Raw genomic sequence first — 21,479 nt, 5'->3', positions numbered from 1 at the left:
TTTTTTCTTTTGAGACAGTCTCACTCTGTTGTCCAGGCTGAAGTGCAGTGATGCAATCTCAGCTCACCATAACCTCTTCCTCCCGGGTTCAAGTGATTCTCTTTCCTCAGCCTCCTGAGTAGCTGGGACTATAGGCATGTGCCACAATGCTCAGCTAATTATTATTATTATTATTATTATTATTATTTTTGTATTTTTTGTAGAGACAGAGTTTCACTATGTTGGCCAGGCTGGTCTCAAACTCCTGACCTCGTGATCCACCCTCCTTGGTCTCTCAAAGTGCTGGGATTACAGATGTGAGCCACCGCGCCCGGCCAGTCCTGGTGCTTATTAAGGGGCTTTTTATGTTTTAAACTCCAATCTCTCTACATAACATGAACAAAATTTTACTCAAATGGCTCTTTTCCACTGAGTGGAAGAAAGCTCTGTAAACTAACAATTGTGATGGGGTGTTTTGAATTCAGGTGTTTATTCAAAAAAAAAAAATTAAACAAAGTTGTAAGTTTCCTGTTATAAAAGTACCCAATTCCATTACAGAAAATTCTGAAAACTAAGGGTAACCATGTAAATAAAGTGATCCCTACGATGTATACTGTAACTATTCCCACCATGTCCTTGGGAAATTCAAGGTTGTAACCAATCCAGAATTCCTGCTTTCATTAATTTTCCTAAATTTCTTATCTGAACTTCCTTAGTGCCAATGGAACTATCATTTAATGCGATATATGAATTGGAGCTAAAGAAGAATATCATTTAAAGTCTTATGTAGACATGAACTTTGTTCTTTTCAATACTATACACATAATGCTTAGAACAGAGTGTGACAGTAAATATTGATTTAATGACCTAATATATAAGTGAAAGAAAGACACAAAAAATAATATGATCTTGGGACATCAAATTCACTATAAAAAATCCCCAATAGGCAGGTATGGTGGCTCATGTCTGTAATCCCAGCACTTTGGGAGGCTGAGGCAGGAGGATCGCTTGAGCTCAGGAGTTCGAGACCAGCCTGGGCAACATATTAGATCCTGTTTCTACAAACAGACAAACAAACAAAAAATTAGCTGGGTGTGGTCCCAGGTCCTCTGAAGGCTGAAGCAGGAGGATTGCTTGAGCCTAGCAGGTTGAAGCTGCAGTGAGCCATGATCTTGCAAGTACACTCCAGCCTGGGCAACAGGGCAAGATGCTGTCTCAAAAATAAAAATAAAATGAAATAATCCTAAATACATAAAGAAAAAATCGTATAATTAAAAAATGTTATTAGGCCCTTCAGACTATTGCCATATGTCAGAAAAACAATTTGTATTACACAGAAACATATGTGAAAACACCAGTAGGTTGTTGACATTTTAGCCATGTAAAAATATGTTATTATGAAGAGAGTAAAGGATCACATCATACCTTTCAATGCACGTTCTGGATAAATTGAAGTGTTGAACATTTTATCACATGTTGCTTTATATTATAGCTTGACTTATACTAGACCATGAAATTAAAACAGGCTGATTAAATATAATTAGATACTAAACATTAAATAGAATTTACATGGAAACTACACTTAGCTGTTGAGTCATCATAGGATTCTACGGTAGGTAGAAGCATAATTTTGCTATTTCTTTGATGTGGAAGTTAAACAGTTCAAAGAAGTGTGTTTGGAAGCCAGTGCGAAAAGGAATAGACCTACTGCTCTGTCCTATATCAACTTGGTGAAACAAGTAGCATACTTCATAGATTCCTCTACCCTGTGGTTGCCGATTGAGAATTGACCAGAAGTGCAATTTGAGCACAATTTGAAGGCAAAAGTGAAAAAGCAACCATTGTGCTCCAAGGTCATTGTAGAGAGATATTTGATGGAAAGATCCAGTGGGGGACAAGCAGGCCCAGCTTGTCCTTGCTCTGCCATGGTCTTCATTCAGTTCTTAACCCTGATGACAGCCATGCTGACAAACAGCAACCTTAAGCACTCATCTCTATTTCCTTGGCTGTAGACCCACAGAAGAAGTTGTCAAAGGGGACAACAGCTTCTTATAGGCCTCTTCATGAGCAACCTGTTATGGTCCCACCACCCCAGTGACTGAATGTGCTTGGATTCCCAGATTCTCTTGCCAACTTTGACTGGTTCACCTGCACCCGTGCTTCAGGCAGCAAAGAGCCTCTTCATGAGCAACCTGTTATGGTCCCACCACCCCAGTGACTGAATGTGCTTGGATTCCCAGATTCTCTTGCCAACTTTGACTGGTTCACCTGCACCCGTGCTTCAGGCAGCAAAGAGAGTGGCTTATTCTCTCTGATCCTCAGCCTCCACCTTCCAGACTGTCACTTCCCCAGCTTACGACGCATTTGTGTAAGTCATTCTAAAATTGAATCTCTTGTTCTCATAAAATTTAGAAAGGGCTCTATTTCCATGACTGCAGCATAATAAAACTGATTCACTGGTTAATTTTATTAATATTGAAAGAACAATAACAACACCTCCATTAAAGGCAGGCAAAGGGGGATTTACCTAAAGGTAATATACATTTCTTAAAATGGGTGTGTGAGTGTGTGTGTGTGTGTGTGTGTGTGTGTGTATTTTGAGATGAGGTCTCACTCTGTTGCCAGGCGGGAGTGCAGTGGCATGATCTCGGCTCACTACAACCTCTGCCTCCTGGGCTCAAGGGATCGTCTCTGCCACCTCAGCCTTCTGAGTAGCTAGGACTACAGACACACGTCACAATGCCAGGCTAGTTTTTGTATATAGACATGTGATTTCATCATGTTATCCAGGCTGGTCTTGAACTTTTGGCTCAAGCAATCCACCCACCTCGGCCTCCCAAAGCGCTGGGATTACAGGCATGAGCCACTGTGCCCAGCCTTAAAATGTATAGATTAGCCTTTTAGGCAAGTTTGTTACTTAAGATCAAAGTTTTTGTTATTGGTAGTGTCGGTGTTTTAGTTAACAGGATTATGTCTACTCAATATCATTTGGAAGTTTCTTTATTCTTTCTATCGCTTTCTTGATGTATCATAGATTTTTTTGTAGGACAAGAGTTAGAAAAATTAAGGGGTTAAATATCATGCTACAACAAAAGGGGTTAAATATAATACTACAATAAAATAGATGAAAATATTTATAATATATTTATATGGATATAATTCTTATACTTCATAAACATTTAAATGTTTCTTATCTCTGTGCATGTGTATGCATGTGTGTCTCTATGCTAGTTTACAGTTGAAATTACTTGTTTTTATTTTTATTTTTAATTTTAATTTTTTTTTTTTTTTTCAGATGGAGTTTCTCTCTTGTTGCCCAGGCTGACTGGAGTGCAGTGGCACGATCTCGGCTCACTGCAACCTCCGTCTCCTGGGTTCAAGCAATTCTTCTGCCTCAGTCTCCCGAGTAGCTGGGAATACAGGAATCCACCATCATGTATGGCTAATTTTTTGTATTTTTTGTAGAGACAGGGTTTCACCATGTTGACCAGGCTGGTCTTGAACTCCTGACTCATGTGATCCTCCCACCTTGGCCTCCCAAAGTGCTGGGATTACAGGCATCAGCCACCATGCCCAGCCAACACTTGAAATTACTTATACCTTTGGCAGTTTATAAACTCTAATTTGCTTTAAGTCAATTTAATTGCAAACCCAGAAACACATAAGTAGACACTTGTTTGTACACGTGCTTCTATATAGGCACAACCACGATTTCATTGTAGTTTGTAAATTGCTGAACATTTAAAAGCATAAAGGGTAAAGTATCTAAATATTAGATGCAAAAAGAATGGTGGGCAGAGGTAATTTTACCTCTACCACCATTGAGGAGTCTTTATAAACAATAAGTTAAAACTCTGATTTTAATTTGTCAAGTGCAATTGAAACCACAAAATTACAGTCACACACAAACCAGAACAAACTAAGTACTGTGGATGCTGCAGATGTTTCATTTTGCAGTTTTAAAATTCAATCACATTTTTCTTGTTATAAACAAATATATAACATCACTTTTTAAACTATTTTTCTTTTTTGTTTTTGTTTGTCTGAGCGAGAGTTTCACTCTATCACCCAGGCTGGAGTGCAGTGGTGCCATCTTGGCTCATTGCAACCTCCACCTCCCAGGTTCAAGCGATTCCCCTGCCTCAGCCTCCGGAATAGCTGGGACTACAGGCGCAAGCCACCACACCCAGCTAATTTTTTTTATATATATATATTTTTAGTAGAGACGAGGTTTCACCATTTTGGCCAGGATGGTCTTGATCTCCTGACCTTGTGATCTACCCACCTTGGCCTTCCACAGTGCTAGAATTACAGGCGTGAAATGAATGCATGCATACTCATGCTAATAAATGCTTGGGTATGCTTATATCACACTAAAGTCACATAAATAACTCTGGCATAATACAGGGATTTATATATATTATATATTTATATAAATGCTGTATATATAATATGCTATATTATAATATATTATACATAATATAATCTGTTTACAGATGTATAGCAAATGCTTACTATACATTAGTCTGTTAGACACCATTCTCATCTCTTGAAACATATGAGCACACAAGACATAAAGATCCCAGTTCTCCAAGTGTTTATATTCCAGAAAGGAGAGGTGGAAATAAATAATAAATGTATTATAAGAAAATAAAAATGTAGACTAGGATAGGGAAATTGTATTATAGAGTTTTATACAATTTTATACAATTGTATAAACAGTTTTATATAATTTGCATATTAAATAGAGAGGATAGCCCTCATAGAGAAGGGGGATTTAAACAGGGGCTTGAAGGTAATTAGCCAAGCAGGTGGCTGGTAATCAGCATCCCAGTCAGAGGGAATGGCTAGCAAAGGAGGGAGTAAACCTCCTAAGCTCCAGGAAAAGCAACAAGAGTTGGACAGAGCTGCAAAAGAACAAGGAGAAGGACGTGGGGAGAACAGATCAGAAATAGAATGAGGCGACACAGACTACACAGACCCTTGGTACTTCCTCTAAGGTAAATTGGGAACTACCAGACAGGTGACATGATCTGCCATATTTTAAAAGGATAACATTTTCTCTTGAGGCTAATCTTCGGAGAACTGGAAGCAGTAATCTGGATAAGCAGTTACTACTACTGGAGTCATGATGACAAGAGAGCAACAGATGAAAATTGGTAGAATCCTACACATACTTTGGATGTAGAGACAACAGGATCTCCTGGCAAACTAGATATGCAATGTGAGTGAAATAGAGGACATAAAAGGGCTTGATTGAGAGATTTCACCTTGAGTAATTGGAAGGATGGAGTTAATATTGACAGACATCGTGAAATCTGAGCATAGAATATTTGTGAGTGAAGACATATAATCCATTTTGGACATGTGAATTTGGAATGTCTATTAGATATCCAAGGAGATATGCCAAAAAAGCAGTTGAGTATAGGAGATTAGATTTTGGGAGAGCTGAGCTGGGAAATATATATTTGGGAGTTTTCAGCATATGGTGTTTAAAACTATGAAGTTGGATGAGATCACTAAGGGCGTGGGTGTAGATAGACAGGAGAAAACTAATGCTGCTCCAACACTGTGGGGAGAAGAGAAGAAACTAGCAACTGGAACTGAGAAGGAATAGCTAATGAGGCAAAAGGCAAAACCAAAGGCATGTGGGCATCTGAAAATCCAACTTTAAGAATTGTGTTGAGGAGGAGGGAATAATTAACTGAGCCAAATAAACATTATGTAAATTGTATACAAAGAGTAGTCTATACTTATGCATTTATGAGTCAGCAGGAAATTTTTGGAAGAATACTTAGGAAACTACTGGTTTGAGCAATTGTCTTGTGGAAGTGAGATGGCAGGTGACTGGAAAGGGAGATAAAGTGTTCAACACATTCAGCTATAACCACATGGTTCTACATGTATCACATGCATAAAATATGAAAATATTCTTAAAATAACAATAATCATGTAGGTATCAAAAAATACTTGAGATGACAACAGAACAGGTGAAAACCACAAACAGATTATATTTGAAAACATTTTTTAAATGAAAAGCAATCCTCATAATAGCATCCATGGAACTAGTACTGTCATGGAACCCCAAATCAAATTCCGTTAGTCATGACTGGGACTAAACTTTACTTCCACATGATTTATTTTAAAATGCAAACATGTTACCTGAAATGCATAATGTTAAATATGCAATCTCAAACGTATTTTAAATGGAATACAGCTAAAATTATACATGCATAGACAGCTAAGAAAAAACTATATGCAACATAAGGGAAAAATCAAAGTTCTTAGACTCTGTAAACATGAATGACAGTAGGTTGCAGAGCCTGAGAGGAAGGATTTATGATCCAATACATGGCTGCCCATGAAAGACATGGCCCATTAGAGTGTTGTGCAAGAGAGTTTTTTGCAAGAAAGTTACACAGACAAAAAATAGTCAAGGACCAGAGCTTACCAGAGTAAATAATGAGGAATGGGGTAATAACCAAAGATTTCTTGGTGTTGTAGGCCAAGAGTACATGGTGAGTCAGGATAAAGACAAGGTATCATTACCGTGCTAAGTTACAAGGTATGTGTTCACTCTAGAATGAAAGATGAAATCCCATAGTAAAATTGAAAATGTTAAATTACTTGGATTTTTCAGTATGAGATCAGAGTTAATAATGAAACTATTTCCAGAAACAAAGAAAGTTTGGGAAATAGAGATTATGAGAGGTTTTAATATTGTGCAATTAGTCATCAAAAAACAATCAAACTTAATTCTACCATGGTAATATTCCCTAATGCAGTTTTCTAAATCTATTTTAAACAACAAGCAATAAGCCAAAGGAAAAGTAAGAGAATTCCCTTATACATGTTGTAACTGTGATTATTTTTCTGTTTCTATCAGAGTAAAGGCAGGTGCATTTTTTTGGTTTGTATTTGTAAAGTGAATTTGGTTGCACTTTTTCTTTTTTTTTTTAATTAATTTATTATTATTATACTTTAAGTTGTAGGGTACATGTGCATAACGTACAGGTTTGTTACATATGTATACTTGTGCCATGTTGGTGTGCTGGGTTGTACTTTTTCAAATTGAAATTATCTTATTTTCATAGAGTTTGAAACTTTTCTGGACATTAAAGAATAGAAAAGTAAATGCATTTACAACAATTTGTTAAATAACCATTAATGAATATATGTTGGCATTGTGTTAAAGTTATTAATCATAGCTTTGTGACTGGGAAGCAAAATTCAATAATTTTTCAGGGTAGCTCTCTATGAATCCACAATACTGGGGACGTCTTCCCCAGTTCTATCCGTGAAAACATTCATAACTTACCAGTTCTCCATGGTGACATGAACTAATGGACCATCTTTAAATAAATTCACTAAGAGATCCAGAATATAGCACAATGTTCTTTTTCTCTGTAGTACTGTGAAATTAGCATCAAACACAGAAGCATTCACTATTCTTTACCTCCCCCATGGTTGTCATCTCTACACTGTAAATCATAGAGCCAGAAAAAATGAAGTTGTTTCCCTCCTGTCATTCATATTTCATAGCTTCCTCTATCGTGTGAAAGTATTTCATTTTTAGGAAGGATTAATGCCAAAAGAGTTTATTACCTTCTATCAGAAACATTTAGCTAGCTTTAGAGATCTCACTGAAGAAGTTGTTCTTAACATTTGTGGGGTGTGTGTGTGTGTGTGTGTGTGTGTATGCATACACATGGGTAATAAACATGAAATGTGAAGGCACTGCAAAAATGTTTTGAAAGATATTTAAAATATATTTCCAGTGCATTTTTCTTTATTTTCATGACTGCTTACCAGAGACACATGCTTCTAGAGAGTACAGAATTAAAAAGAAAACAGACATCTAAAGAAAGCAATTATCATGTTGGCACTGTAAAGCAGGTTTTTTGGCTGTTTGGTAAGACATTTATAAGAAATATGACTTTTAAAAAAGTTATGAGCACATTCAATGTCCACCAGCTTTGTCTCACTGAGTAGGGCTGTGTCTGTGTGCCTGTTTTTGTATTAATGCATGAGGAAACGGGGGTAACTGAGAAATGGGAGTATACTTGTAAGGATGCTTATTTGTATACAATCTGCCCATGGTTTTTCCATACTTCATCAATAAAAAAAGAGAAAATGCCTGTCATTCTGTTCCAGAAGATGTCCAGATGAACTGTGAATAAGCAGCTGTTATTCTCACAAGAAAATTGATTGAAATTTCATACTCGGTAAAAAATAATTTATCTGCAGTTATCATACACAAAGCTTCATGGAGTTACACATTAAGGTTTCCTATAATAACTTGGAAATCTACAGGAACAAGGGTAGGGGCTTGACTCATTATTTGGATGTGAATACATGACCTACATGAATGTTAGAGATAATGGGCAACTTAGCACACTCCAAATCAAACAGCTTCATGATCCATCATTAACCTAAGTGAGCCTTCACTTTACTGAAGCAGCCCTCTAAATGAATAGGTCATTGCCTGCTTAAAAACTCAAAGATCTGTTAATATTCCAAGGACTTAGAGTCTATTAGATCAGGCAACCTGAGCATGTACAAAATTGTAGGCACACTGGATAGCTAACATCCTTTAGTGTATATATAAATATTTTAAAGGATATTCTTTGATACTTGATTTAAACAGGGAACACTGCATTTGTGACATTATTCTGCATGAATGTGCATATGTGTCAAGTTCAAAGTAAAAGAAAAGACTCTGTAGAGAGATACTCCGCAAGAGGAAATAAGTTTCCACTCTAAGCTGACTTTCATAATGCAATTAAATCCATTAGAGAGAATGGAATTTCAAATACTGTTCAAATTAAGGCAGTGCAGTTAGAAGCAGCAGCAATTCAGGAAGAATTAGCAATGCCCTTCTGAAGAGAGCTACTGAATTAAACCTCGGAGGGCTTTAAGATTAAGTCATTTAATTGCTACTTTAGGAGCTCCAGACAGTGCACAGAGTTGAGTCCAGGTGTTAATACTGATTCTCCTCTGTTCTCTTCAGATAACGAAACTGAATCTTAAAGCCAATTAAGGCAAACTTGAAAGGCCTTCTTCCCCCTTTTCAGTATGTTCTGGGTGTTTTATTTTAATTGTAGACAACACGGGAAATTGAGCACATTATACATAGTGAGATATTATTAAATCTTGAGTTGAAAAGATAACCAATACTCATCCATATTATTTTGCCTTAAATTGCAAAAACTTGTTTTTTGTAGAATTACACTCATATTGTGTTTATTTTATTCCCCTAATCATTTTCACCTGAGAACACAGTTGCTGTGCCAAATACTAACACTAATAACATGACCAGTTAATGATTAGTACATTTATAGGCCAAGGTAAATGCATGAATAAATTACAATAGAAAGTTCTATAATTCACAAGTGTGTCTTACACCCATCCCTCAATATATCCGCTTTTAACATATCATGATGTAAATTGCTCAAACTCCTTTAATATGCATATGTTTAGGTGAATTTATGCACTCTTATCCATTCCTTCATTTATTCATTCACCAAACAATAGTGATTAAGGGCTGCTACGTGCCCGTCACTATTATAGGACTTTCCTCATGCGACTTGCATTTTACACTGAAAAACAAACAGTGTAATTCAACATCATATACTATGAAGTAGGTCCTATTTTATAAAATGAAGTTGGATAAAGGTAGAGATGATTCTTCTGCAGAAGAAAGTGCTACTTTCAGACAATTGTTAGAGAACATCACTCTGATGTAATGACAATTAAACCAAGATTTACATGAAATAAAGGGGGATGCTAGGTGTGTGCCAAGGCCTTGTGGCACTGTTGAACTTGATGTAATGAGAAAGGAAATGGAGGGGCTTGACCAGATATTGGTTTTAAGCCATGGGAAGTACTTTGATACTATATCTGAGGGTGTACATCTGGCTACTGTGTAATGAGTTGGGGTCGGGGAGAAGGAAGAGTGTAAAAGTAGAAGCAGAAATATCTGTTTAAAGACTAGTGCACAGTCTAGATGTGAGACAATAGTGTCTGGAGCGAAGGTGACTGTGGTGTACGAAGTGAAGTTACTGGATGGAAGTTACTGGGTTTTTGAAGTTACTGGGTTGAAGACGTATTTAGAGAAGGAAGTCAGGAAGCAGTAGAATTGATATTGTACCACATGTGGGTGGAAGGGAGAGGAGCAAGGTCTCAGAAATGACCCTTAGGTCTTAAGAAATTGGATGCATAATTATGTTATTTACTGAGATAAAGAAGATTAGGAAAATGGGTATATTTTGGTTGTGGTAAAGAGGAGCAGAAATGAAAAATTTGGTTTTGAACAACTTGAGTTTCAAGTGACTGTTAGATGCCTAGATAGAAATATTGAGCAGGCATTCTGAATTGAAGTCAGCAGAGGCTTAGAAGTAAAGGCATAGATTTGGAAATAGGCATCCAGATGGCATTTAAACCCATGCTACTTGATGCAATTACCCCTTCAGTGATTCTCTAGATAGAGAGATGAGTGGGCCTGTGATGGTGCCCTGGGATGCTCTGATAGATGTATTTACAGGTCAAAAGACACAGAGAACTCAGAAAAAGAGAAGAAGAAGAAGCACTCAGTGATGATAGAATAAAACCAGAAACTAATTTTTAAAAAAGCACTTGAAAGAATTTATGTGAAAGAAATCATCTAAACATTAGAATTGCTGGATTTTGAATTTTGATGGATACTGTCAAATTTACCTCCCCAAAGATTCTACAATTTTACAATCCAGCCAAAACTCTATGAGATAGGTCTGTGCTTTTGTGCTATTTTGTGTGTTTTAAATAAGTATGACTTTCATTTTTGTTTTTAAAAAGTAACACCTGCTTGACAATATCCCTATCTGGAGGTGTATGTAAACCTCTGGGCCAGGGCAGATCACATGCCATATATTTTCATTTATACCTCTTTTCCTCATCACTACTGGTGTTACATAATTGTAGGCATATAAAAATTAATTGTCCAGCACACCAACATGGTACAAGTATACATATGTAACAAACCTGCACGTTATGCACATGTACCCTAGAACTTAAAGTATAATAATAAAAAATAATAAAAAAAATAATAAATTGTCAACAAAATGTAAAATGCTCAGCTTTGAGTATATTAAAGACAATCTTTTAAATACTGTTGTTAAAATTTATATTGTTAATGTTTAATATAAATAGAAATTTGCCCTATGTGTTAGATTACTTGACACAACTACAATTCCTTCCAATTACATTCTCAACAACAGTTCTTATACTGGGCTTCCTTCTATTAGGATCTTATATTGGTGAACTTCCTCTAGTAGGTGTTAGAGCACAAATACTGGATAGTTATTAATATAACTGGATTTCTCACGATAAGACACTCTTTTACTTCAGAAATTTATTTGAGGTTTTCCATTCTTACCTAAGTAAACATATAACTTGAAGCCTTACCAAGAGCTTGTTTCACACTTTTCACTCACTATCATTTCCTAGTAATTAGGAAAGAGTAAGTTTCAGTAAAATCTTGCTTTAAAATCTGTCTGTAATCACTTCCCTTAAAATAATGGCAACCCTTCATGGAAATATTGACTCAGAAAGTTGCAGGAAGACACTTCATTTGGATATATTGTTATCTGCTGTTACTTCAATCATTCCTACATTCTTTACTCAGAAATAGTTTTAAATACATCATTTCATTTAGTGCTGATGATAGCACCCCAAAATATATTTTCACTGGTAGAATGGAGACTATTACTGTTAATTTCCTCTAGTTTTCAACATTTACTGAGCATTTGAAGCTCTTTCCATTACATTTAAAAATACTATTTTTGATCATTTAATTAGTATCACATTTTGGTTGATTATTTCCTAATAATCCTTTTTTGAATAAACATTGAACTGCCAGATAAAATTATGATTTTTAAAAAATACTATATCACTGGCATTATTAAAATTAATGACATTTTCTAATTGTATCCTTCATCTATTCTCCAGATATTATAAATTTTCATGTTCACTAAAACTTTAATCCATCATTTAATTCCCTTTCACTGTATGCATATGTATGATCAGCTTCTTTCTTTCTTTTCTTCTTTTTTTTTTTTTTTTTTGAGACGGAGTCTTGCTCTGTCGCCCAGGCTGGAATGCAATGGTGCGATCTCAGCTCACTGCAACCTCCGCCTCCTGGGTTCAAGTGATTCTCCTGTCTCAGCCTCCTGAGTAGTGGGGATTACAGGCGTGTGTGCCACCAAGTCTGGTGATCAGCCTCTTTTTAATGATTTCTATTTTATCTGTTCATGTGCTCAAGTCTCTATAAAACAAAATACTACAAACTTCCCTTCATTCTGTACTTACTCTCTGATTACCTCCTGTTGTCTCTTTACTTGACATGTCAACCTTTTCAAATATGATGACAAAAGTTTCATCACAATGTAAACTTACTATTTTTCAAATTCCAGGGATATCCATGTCTGTCTATTGAAAGTATTCTTTTTTTAACCTTCCAGTGCTTGTTTTATCTACTTAATCAATGACTGATACTATCACTGTTTTTTAGTGATTACATTTCATCTTACCTAATGTGGTGTCAGATTAATAACCTATTCTTTCTTTCAAATAACGTAACCATCTTGCAAGACTTTATCCCCCAGTTTTGCTATCCTTGGCCAGTATTTTGGTTCAATTATGTAGCTCCATAAATTTTTAATATTATTGTTCATACATGGTCGAAGTTTGTTAGCCACACCCGCATGGTCACCATTTTCTTTGCTTCTCAGTCCTTCTTGCATCTCAGATCTTCTGTCTGGGATCATTTTCCTTCTTGAAGCACATTGGTTAGATAGTTTATCAGGGAGGGATGCCGGTGATTTTGTTTGTTTGAAAATGTCTCTACTTTTGAAAGAGAATTTCTTCAGTGTATAACTCTAGCTTGGCCGTTATTTTATTTGAGTTAAAATGGAATTATGTGTACACATTTCTGGTCTCTCCTTGTTGTCACTGAGAATTCTAATTCAGTCTAATTGTTATATTTTGTAGATAATCTGTCTTTTTTCCCCTATTTTGGAAATCTTTATTTTCTGTATTGTACTTTTTTGTATGCTGTACATAAGTGTGGATTTTTTTTCTCACCATATCATATCACGTTTAGGATATACTGTGCTTCTTCAGAGTGAGGACTCACATTTCATCAAAAAATTATTTTTTTAGACGAGTCACTTGAGAACCCCTTTTACTCCAACTTGACAAAGTTCAGCATGTAACAAATCGTGGACACTACGTATTTTCTTCTAACCCCATGTGCCAGCTCTAGCTGTAGTTACCCTGTGCAAATCTAGCTTAGAGATGAGGAAGGTTAAAAAGAGAAAGACCTGACCATGATGAGTGTTATCTGTGGGGTAATATCCAACTAAATTAACAGAATAACTCAAGGATCAAAAAGTTAAATAACTTTTCCCAAATTGCTCATGGAATAATCCTCAAATTATGGCTTCAAATAATTGTCTGACTCAAGTTTTGAACTTTCCACATCATCATGTAGACGGTGCATCAGGTCTCTCTCATCTTTGTACATGCAGGAATTTTTTTGTATGTTATAATAATTTTACAGGAAATTGGAATTATAGAACCTTTTGATTTTATGGTGCACTGAAGTTATATTCAACCATACTTGTATTTAGCATCCTGCTTTGCCAGTAAGTCTAAATACACAACCTATGTCCTAATGTTTGACTATATATTTGGACTTGGAACCAAGCATGCATCATTCAGCCATTTGAACACACAGTAAAAACAATACATTTTTAGAGGCAAGAGTAACATATATCCATTTGAACATACAGATTTAGGGAATAATACGTAAGTTCTATATTTCCCTAATGGGTATCAGTGTACAGATTTGAGTCTTATTCACTAGAATCTTCACAAATATATGCATGAATGTTTATATTTTAAGAAGAATTTTACATTGTTCAAGAAACATATATCTTATATTCAAAGTAATATAAATCCATTTGTAGAGAAATGGCTTAAATATTCACGGAGCAAGGGTTATGGAAGAAAACCAACGTGAAAAAAATACCTGAAGCATAATGAAGATTTAATTTATCCCTTAATACCATCAGCTATAACATGATAGACACAAATCTGAATACAGCTAAATTTATAAGACTGGTAAACATATGCCTTGTTTTCAATAATTTAACAGGTGCTTACTAAATGAAGTGAAAATTAATAATTGAGTAAATGAATGATTGAATTCTTAAAGCATTTATCTATAACCTCATAAAAGATTATGTAGAGTTCATCTGTTATTTAATTTTAGAACAATCATAACTCTCAGTCTGTTGTAAAAATATTATTTACTCCATTTTATTAATCATCTTCTGATGAGATGCTTAAAAACAACTTTGAGTAACTACTATTGATATTCTATACAGGTAGCATAGTACACATTCATACACACACATCTTCCTTTTGAAGTTTGGTTATGATATATTACCCTTCTAGCATAGTAAGTCAGGAAAAAACTGCAACTGTCTTAAAGCTGAAAGTTAAAATGCTTTTAAAAGCTATGAGTTTAAATCGTTCAATTATTATGCATTAGCAGAACAAAAAGCTCCTAGTAAAAATAACACATTTTCAATTATTTAATGATTAAATGTATTTTGGGGTACTATTTAACCCCATTCATAAAAATAAAACACAATATTTGTTAAACAGGAAGGATAAACATTTTCCACCTATAATTTAACATAAATAGGAATATCAATTGGTACTAGATTATAAGCAAAATGTTCTCTATTGATGTTGTAATGATCACATGAAAATTTATGACATAATGACTTCTAAAACGGCAATAATTTGCTAGAAGATGAACAGGATAATATCTTACTTTAAATGAGACATCTGTAATCACTCTTTCCCTTTGGAAGTATGAAGAAATTTACAACAGAGTCTGCTAGTAGGTCGTTTGATTACCCAAGCCCTTAGATTTTATATTTTTACGTGAAAACATGGCTCACTTTTAAAGAGAGCCATCACTCTGAATCCTCCTATCATGGCAAGACTGATTTGATGTTCATCACAATGCATTTTAAGAGGCAAGAGTGACATATATCCTTATTAATCTCATAATGATAAAGGATTGATTTCAACCTATATCCCAAACTCTTACATGAAATAGGCTCTGCCAAAATATCAGGTTCCAAAGATGCTCAATTTAAGGAGATCAGTTTTACGCTCCATCCGCAAAGGATAGAGTCATATGAGGTATAAGTATGTCACGTGAGGCATTAAGAGAAATGTTCTTCCTCATAAACTAAACGCTGTGATGTAGTAAGAACTTAATACATATCGTTCTGCACGTGGAACAAGCGACTCACACTCCCTCCACCCCCACCCCGACAATAATGCAGCTTTCTCTTTTTTGTAGGAATTATCTAAAAGGGTCACATCACTAAGCAGATCAGTGAGAGGAGTGAATTTGAGTAGAAAAGAAAAAAGCATTTGTGGTTTAAAAACTTTCCCCTACTGCTTGGAAATGGCACATCTCAGTAGAAGTTAAAAACACAGGAAGCAGAGATTTACGGAACACCACAGAAAATCAAAATATATATTTTTTTAATGGGGAAGGGGATTAACAATGACAGGGTTAATCTTGGAAGTTAGTCTCTGAAGTAAGAGTTATTAATTAGGAGAAAAATATGTTATGTTCTAGAATTAGATTTTCAAGTTAATAGGAAACCTCTTTTTACTTCAGTCCTTTTCATGGAAGGTGGAGAAACAGTTTCTAAATCTTATTGCTGAATAACTTGATGTATCAGTTAAATTACTTAAAGGGAAGCCCCTATTTTGCATGTGGCTATCCACTCAATAACTCCAAAACGATGTGTCAATCACCTGTTCATGGTTTAGGCAAAGTAACCATCTGCCTTTCAATTCTGAAGAGACATTCTGCTAGAATCATGGAAATATTTATAATAAAAACTTATTCGGTTGAATTCCCCACTAGACATAATAATAAAAATACATAAGGTGATATTTTAAACTGTCTTGGATAATTTAATGATGAAGTGCTGCCACTGAATGATGAGGTTCAGTATTTCTTGACAGCTGTGTGTCTGGACATTATTTTGTAACCTTACAACTGCTCAGGTATACAGTGAAGATCAAACAAACTAATAGCTCCTTGGCATGGTTGAATTTTTCCTGTTTTTGTCATGTTAGTGTAATTTAAAACTGTAAACACATTTTCAGAATGTACTCTATTTAAATGTTTTCCCCCTCAGTATGTAAGGTAATTTTCTAGCTGAGCAGTTTGTGAATGAGCTTCAAAATACTCGATGAGAAATTGAGAATCATGAAATGGTCGCAGAATCAGCCAAAAGTATGTCAGTTCCCTCTCCAGAGAGTACAGAGAAATGTGACTCTAAGAGATATCAAGTGTTCTCAAGTACAGAGGTTCTAAATGCACTGTGGTCCCGATGTAGCAAAAAACAAACAATGATGTTAGAAACATAAGCAAATACTTGTAAAACGCTGAAGGTCTTTTTTGAAAAATGATTTGCCATTATGTCCTATATCACACATATTTCCTCCTTGTTAAATGTATCACCAAATGATTAACAACCTTAAAATAATTTGGAAATGCATATTATATAACCCACAGCAGATCTGGTAATCTATCTCTTTCATTTGTCCCAGATTAGTTTTGTGGTAGGAAACTCAGATGGCTGAACCATGAGAGGCAGGCCATTAAAACATGTAAATGGTTTTACAGTGGCATTTTTTAAATGAAGAATGAAGTATATAAATTTCAGCGTCAGTGGAGAAATGAGTGAGGGGAGTCGGCATTTCTGGAAGCTCTTTGAAAATAAAGCATTCATTATTTTGTTGTAAAAATCATATATTTATAAAGCCATTTATAAAATAACTAGTTGGACATCTAACGCATCTACTTATTTTCATTTGAAAATTTAGCCATGCCAAGACGCATTTGCGGTTAAAACATTTCTTTCCCTCCTCTTTTCATGTAACCTCTCACGCTCTGAGGACCAGACTTGTTTAGAACTTACCGAAGTTTCCTAAAGCAAAACCACGCACAAGCTCCTAATTCAGCTGCCAGATCTGTGTGCAGCTTCGTTCAGCTTCTCACTACGTTAGGCATCACTTTATTAATCATGTATGAATTTCTGTGCATGCACCCTGAAGCTATCACACACGCGATGCAATCCCAATCAAAAACGGAAGCCTTACCTGATGGCAGAAAAGGCAGTTGCAGGAGCAGCAGCACGGACGGCCGCAGCAGGGTGCCAACAGCCCAACCTTGCGCGGAAGGTGAGACCCTTCTCTCCTGTTTCCCCTTTCCAAATCACTGTGCCACCACACTGCTTTGCATTTTGTCCCTTTTCATTCACAGAATGTTCTCCAGGCCAGGCAGCCAGTAGACACCACTTTCTTCCTGGAACAGGCTGCCTCTCTTCTCAGAAACGCCTGGACCCCTCTCTGTGGCTCCCTCCACATTTACCCTTCAGATCAATAATGCTTTCGGAGCGGCTGGAGCTCAACTGCAGCGGCGAGCGGCGAGCCAATGGGGGCCCAGGATTCCCTCCTGTCATCTCCCCGCCCTCAAAACAAAACACAGCGTGCCTTTGACACATCATTGAGTTGTGAAAAGTAATTGAATCCTATATTTGAAATGTATCTTGTTTGTTCTTTTTCCCCCCTAGCGTTCATTGTAGCATGCTTTGAATGAATCCGAGGACTCCTTAGCTCTCAGAAGGCTCATTAAAGGAGCCTAGCGGAGAGTGAAGATTAGGCGCTGAGAAAGTGATAGCACCTGGGTTAGCATCGGAAGCTTTGCTTTTTAAATGCTTGAGGTCTATTGCATATCAGAGAACTGTCAACTGGGAGGAAAAAGTCGTGGGTTCTATTAGTCTTTCCTCCACTAAATCGCTTGGGTCTTTTATTTTGTGAATCAAGACGATTAATTACGTTTACCTGGAAGCTGTTTCATTGTTTAATTGTCTAAATGAGAATCAGATGCTTATTGTGGTAGAAACCATGTGCAAGCAATTTCTCCTAATCCATTTACTTGTTTCTAGGCTGATTTAACTTGGTTCAGATTCTATGAAGAAGTAAAGATAATTAAGACTATATATATTAGTCTGGTCTGTTTTAATTTTGTCATGTTTAAATATTGTAAGATTTTAAAATTACTGTTAACTTCTCTTTATGAGAGAATTTATTAATAATTACATAAAACTTTATAGAATATTATAATGGCAATAAAATATTACAATGGAAAGTATAATTGTTGAAAACCTATTCCTCCAAAAGCCACAAAACAACTTTACATTCTTTAACCATGATTATATTTCTTGGTTTTTCACTATTAAAATGCTAACTATTGAATAAACATTTGCTTAAATATATTCACCAAGAATTGTGTATTTTCTAAGAATCTCAGTCATTTTATTATTTAGACATCAAGAATGCCACAATATTTCAGGTAATCATTTAATTTTGTTCTATAAAAAATCTCGAGTACAGAGTCTCAATACAGTTTTAAAAATATGTCTATGTACAGTAGGATTGGTAGCTCAAATTGCACAAATAATGTCTTTTCAATGCTAGTGTGGAAAAAGAATAAAATTATTGTGACTGTCTGAAATCTTTTTGTTTCAGTGAATACAAATGGGTTGATGTAGTTGGTGTAGCCAAGCTTTGTGTATCGTGACGAATTGAAATGGCTTGGGGAGACTTTACAAACAAAACAATTTCGTGACCTGTCTATCATGTGAAAGGAAGCATGGAAAAATGTAATATTTATACACTGTATGCTGTGTCGCTATAACAAGGTGAATGCTAACTTTATTGTAACTCATTTATGTAGCCAATAAAATTTCATTCAGGGCAGTCTCTGGCTAAGTTTGGTCACCTGGATTTTGTGAAGAAAAGAAAAACATAATCCAGCATATAAACAGAACCAAAGACAAGAACCACATCATTATCTCAATAGATGCAGAAAAGGCTTTTGACAAAATTCAACAGCCCTTCATGCTAAAAACGCTCAATAAATTCGGTATTGATGGAACGTACCTCAAAATAATAAGAGCTATTTATGACAAACCCACAGCCAATATCATACTGAATGGGCAAAAACTGGAAAAATTCCCTTTGAAAACTGGCACAAGACAAGGATGCCCTCTCTCACTACTACTATTCAACATAGTGTTGGAAGTTCTGGCTAGGGCAATCAGGCAAGAGAAAGAAATCAAGGGGATTCAGTTAGGAAAAGAAGAAGTCAAATTGTCCCTCTTTGTAGATGACATGATTGTATATTTAGAAAACCCCATTGTCTCAGCCCAAAATCTCCTTAAGCTGATAAGCAACTTCAGCAAAGTCTCAGGATACAAAATTAAGGTGCAAAAATCACAAGCATTCTTATACACCAGTAACAGACAAACAGAGAGCCAAATCATGAATGAACTTCCATTCACAATTGCTTCAAAGAGAATAAAATACCTAGGAATCCAACTTACAAGGGATGTAAAGGACCTCTTCAAGGAGAACTACAAACCACTGCTCAGTGAAATAAAAGAGGACACAAACAAATGGAAGAACATACCATGCTCATGGATAGGAAGAATCAATATCATGAAAATGGCCATACTGCCCAAGGTTATTTATAGATTCAATGCCATCCCCATCAAGCTACCGAGTTTCTTCACAGAATTGGAAAAAACTGCTTTAAAGTTCATATGGAACCAAAAAAGAGCCCACATCTCCAAGACAATCCTAAGTCAAAAGAACAAAGCTGGAGGCATCACGCTACCTGACTTCAAACTATACTACAAGGCTTCAGTAACCAAAACAGCATGGTACTGGTACCAAAACAGAGATATAGACCAATGGAACAGAACAGAGTCCTCAGAAATAATACCACACATCTACAGCCATCTGATCTTTGACAAACCTGAGAGAAACAAGAAATGGGGAAAGGATTCCCTATTTAATAAATGGTGCTGGGAAAATTGTCTAGCCATAAGTAGAAAGCTGAAACTGGATCCTTTCCTTACTCCTTATACGAAAATTAATTCAAGATGGATTAGAGACTTAAATGTTAGACCTAATACCATAAAAACCCTAGAGGAAAACCTAGGTAGTACCATTCAGGACATAGGCATGGGCAAAGACTTCATGTCTAAAACACCAAAAGCCACGGCAGCAAAGATCTTTGAGGAATCGCCATACCTAGGTAGTACCATTCAGGACATAGGCATGGGCAAAGACTTCATGTCTAAAACACCAAAAGCAACGGCAGCAAAAGCCAAAATTGACAAATGGGATCTCATTAAACTAAAGAGCTTCTGCACAGCAAAAGAAACTACCATCAGAGTGAACAGGCAACCTACAGAATGGGAGAAAATTTTTGCAATCTATTCATCTGACAAAGGGCTAATATCCAGAACCTACAAAGAACTCAAACAAATTTACAAGAAAAAAACAAACAACCCCATCAAAAAGTGGGCAAAGGATATGAACAGACATTTCTCAAAAGAAGACATTCATACAACCAACAGACACATGAAAAAATGCTCATCATCACTGGCCATCAGAGAAATGCAAATCAAAACCACAATGAGATACCATCTCACACCAGTTAGAATGGCTATCATTAAAAAGTCAGGAAACAACAGGTGCTGGAGAGGATGTGGAGAAATAGGAACACTTTTACACTGTTGGTGGGATTGTAAACTAGTTCAACCATTATGGAAAACAATATGGCGATTCCTCAAGGATCTAGAACTAGAAGTACCATATGACCCAGCCATCCCATTACTGGGTATATACCCAAAGGATTATAAATCATGCTGCTATAAAGACACATGCACACATATGTTTATTGTGGCACTATTCACAATAGCAAAGACTTGGAATCAACCCAAATGTCCATCAGTGACAGACTGGATTAAGAAAATGTGGCACATATACACCATGGAATACTATGAAGCCATAAAAAAGGATGAGTTTGTGTCCTTTGTAGAGACATGGATGCAGCTGGAAACCATCATTCTTAGCAAACTATCACAAGAACAGAAAACCAAACACCGCATGTTCTTACTCATAGGTGGGAAATGAACAATGAGATCACTTGGACTCGGGAAGGGGAACATCACACACCGGGGCCTATCATGGGGAGGGGGGAGGAGGGAGGGATTGCATTGGGAGTTATACCTGATGTAAATGACGAGTTGATGGGTGCTGACGAGTTGATGGGTGCAGCACGCCAACATGGCACAAGTATACATATGTAACACACCTGCACGTTATGCACATGTACCCTAGAACTTAAAATTAAAAAAAAAAGAACATGCTGATGAAAAAATGAACCATAAACATTGCTTTTCCCTCAATTGTATAGTATATTTTTCATTTATTTAAATTCTTTTTTTGATCACAAATAATAGGTCATTGGCTACAGAACACTGTCTTTGTTCTACAGGTCA

At 36.0% G+C, this 21,479-nt stretch overlaps 1 protein-coding gene across 2 annotated transcripts in view; it reads right to left on the bottom strand.

Moving 5' to 3' along the window:
• Window positions 1-17,387, bottom strand: part of CDH12 (cadherin 12) — a 1,094,618-nt gene extending 1,077,231 nt beyond the window's left edge. For both annotated transcript variants that reach the window (XM_007961262.3, XM_007961261.3), the window contains exon 1: window positions 17,224-17,387. The gene's annotated coding sequence lies outside the window, so the exon portion shown is untranslated. The remainder of the gene's footprint in view (window positions 1-17,223) is intronic.
• Between the last annotated feature and the right edge of the window lie 4,092 nt (window positions 17,388-21,479).

Source organism: Chlorocebus sabaeus, chromosome 4 (assembly GCF_047675955.1).
Source record: "Chlorocebus sabaeus isolate Y175 chromosome 4, mChlSab1.0.hap1, whole genome shotgun sequence".
NCBI lineage: Eukaryota > Metazoa > Chordata > Mammalia > Primates > Cercopithecidae > Chlorocebus > Chlorocebus sabaeus.
The sequence above is the reverse complement of the archived record's forward strand: the minus strand, read 5'-3'. Positions and strand labels throughout refer to the sequence as shown.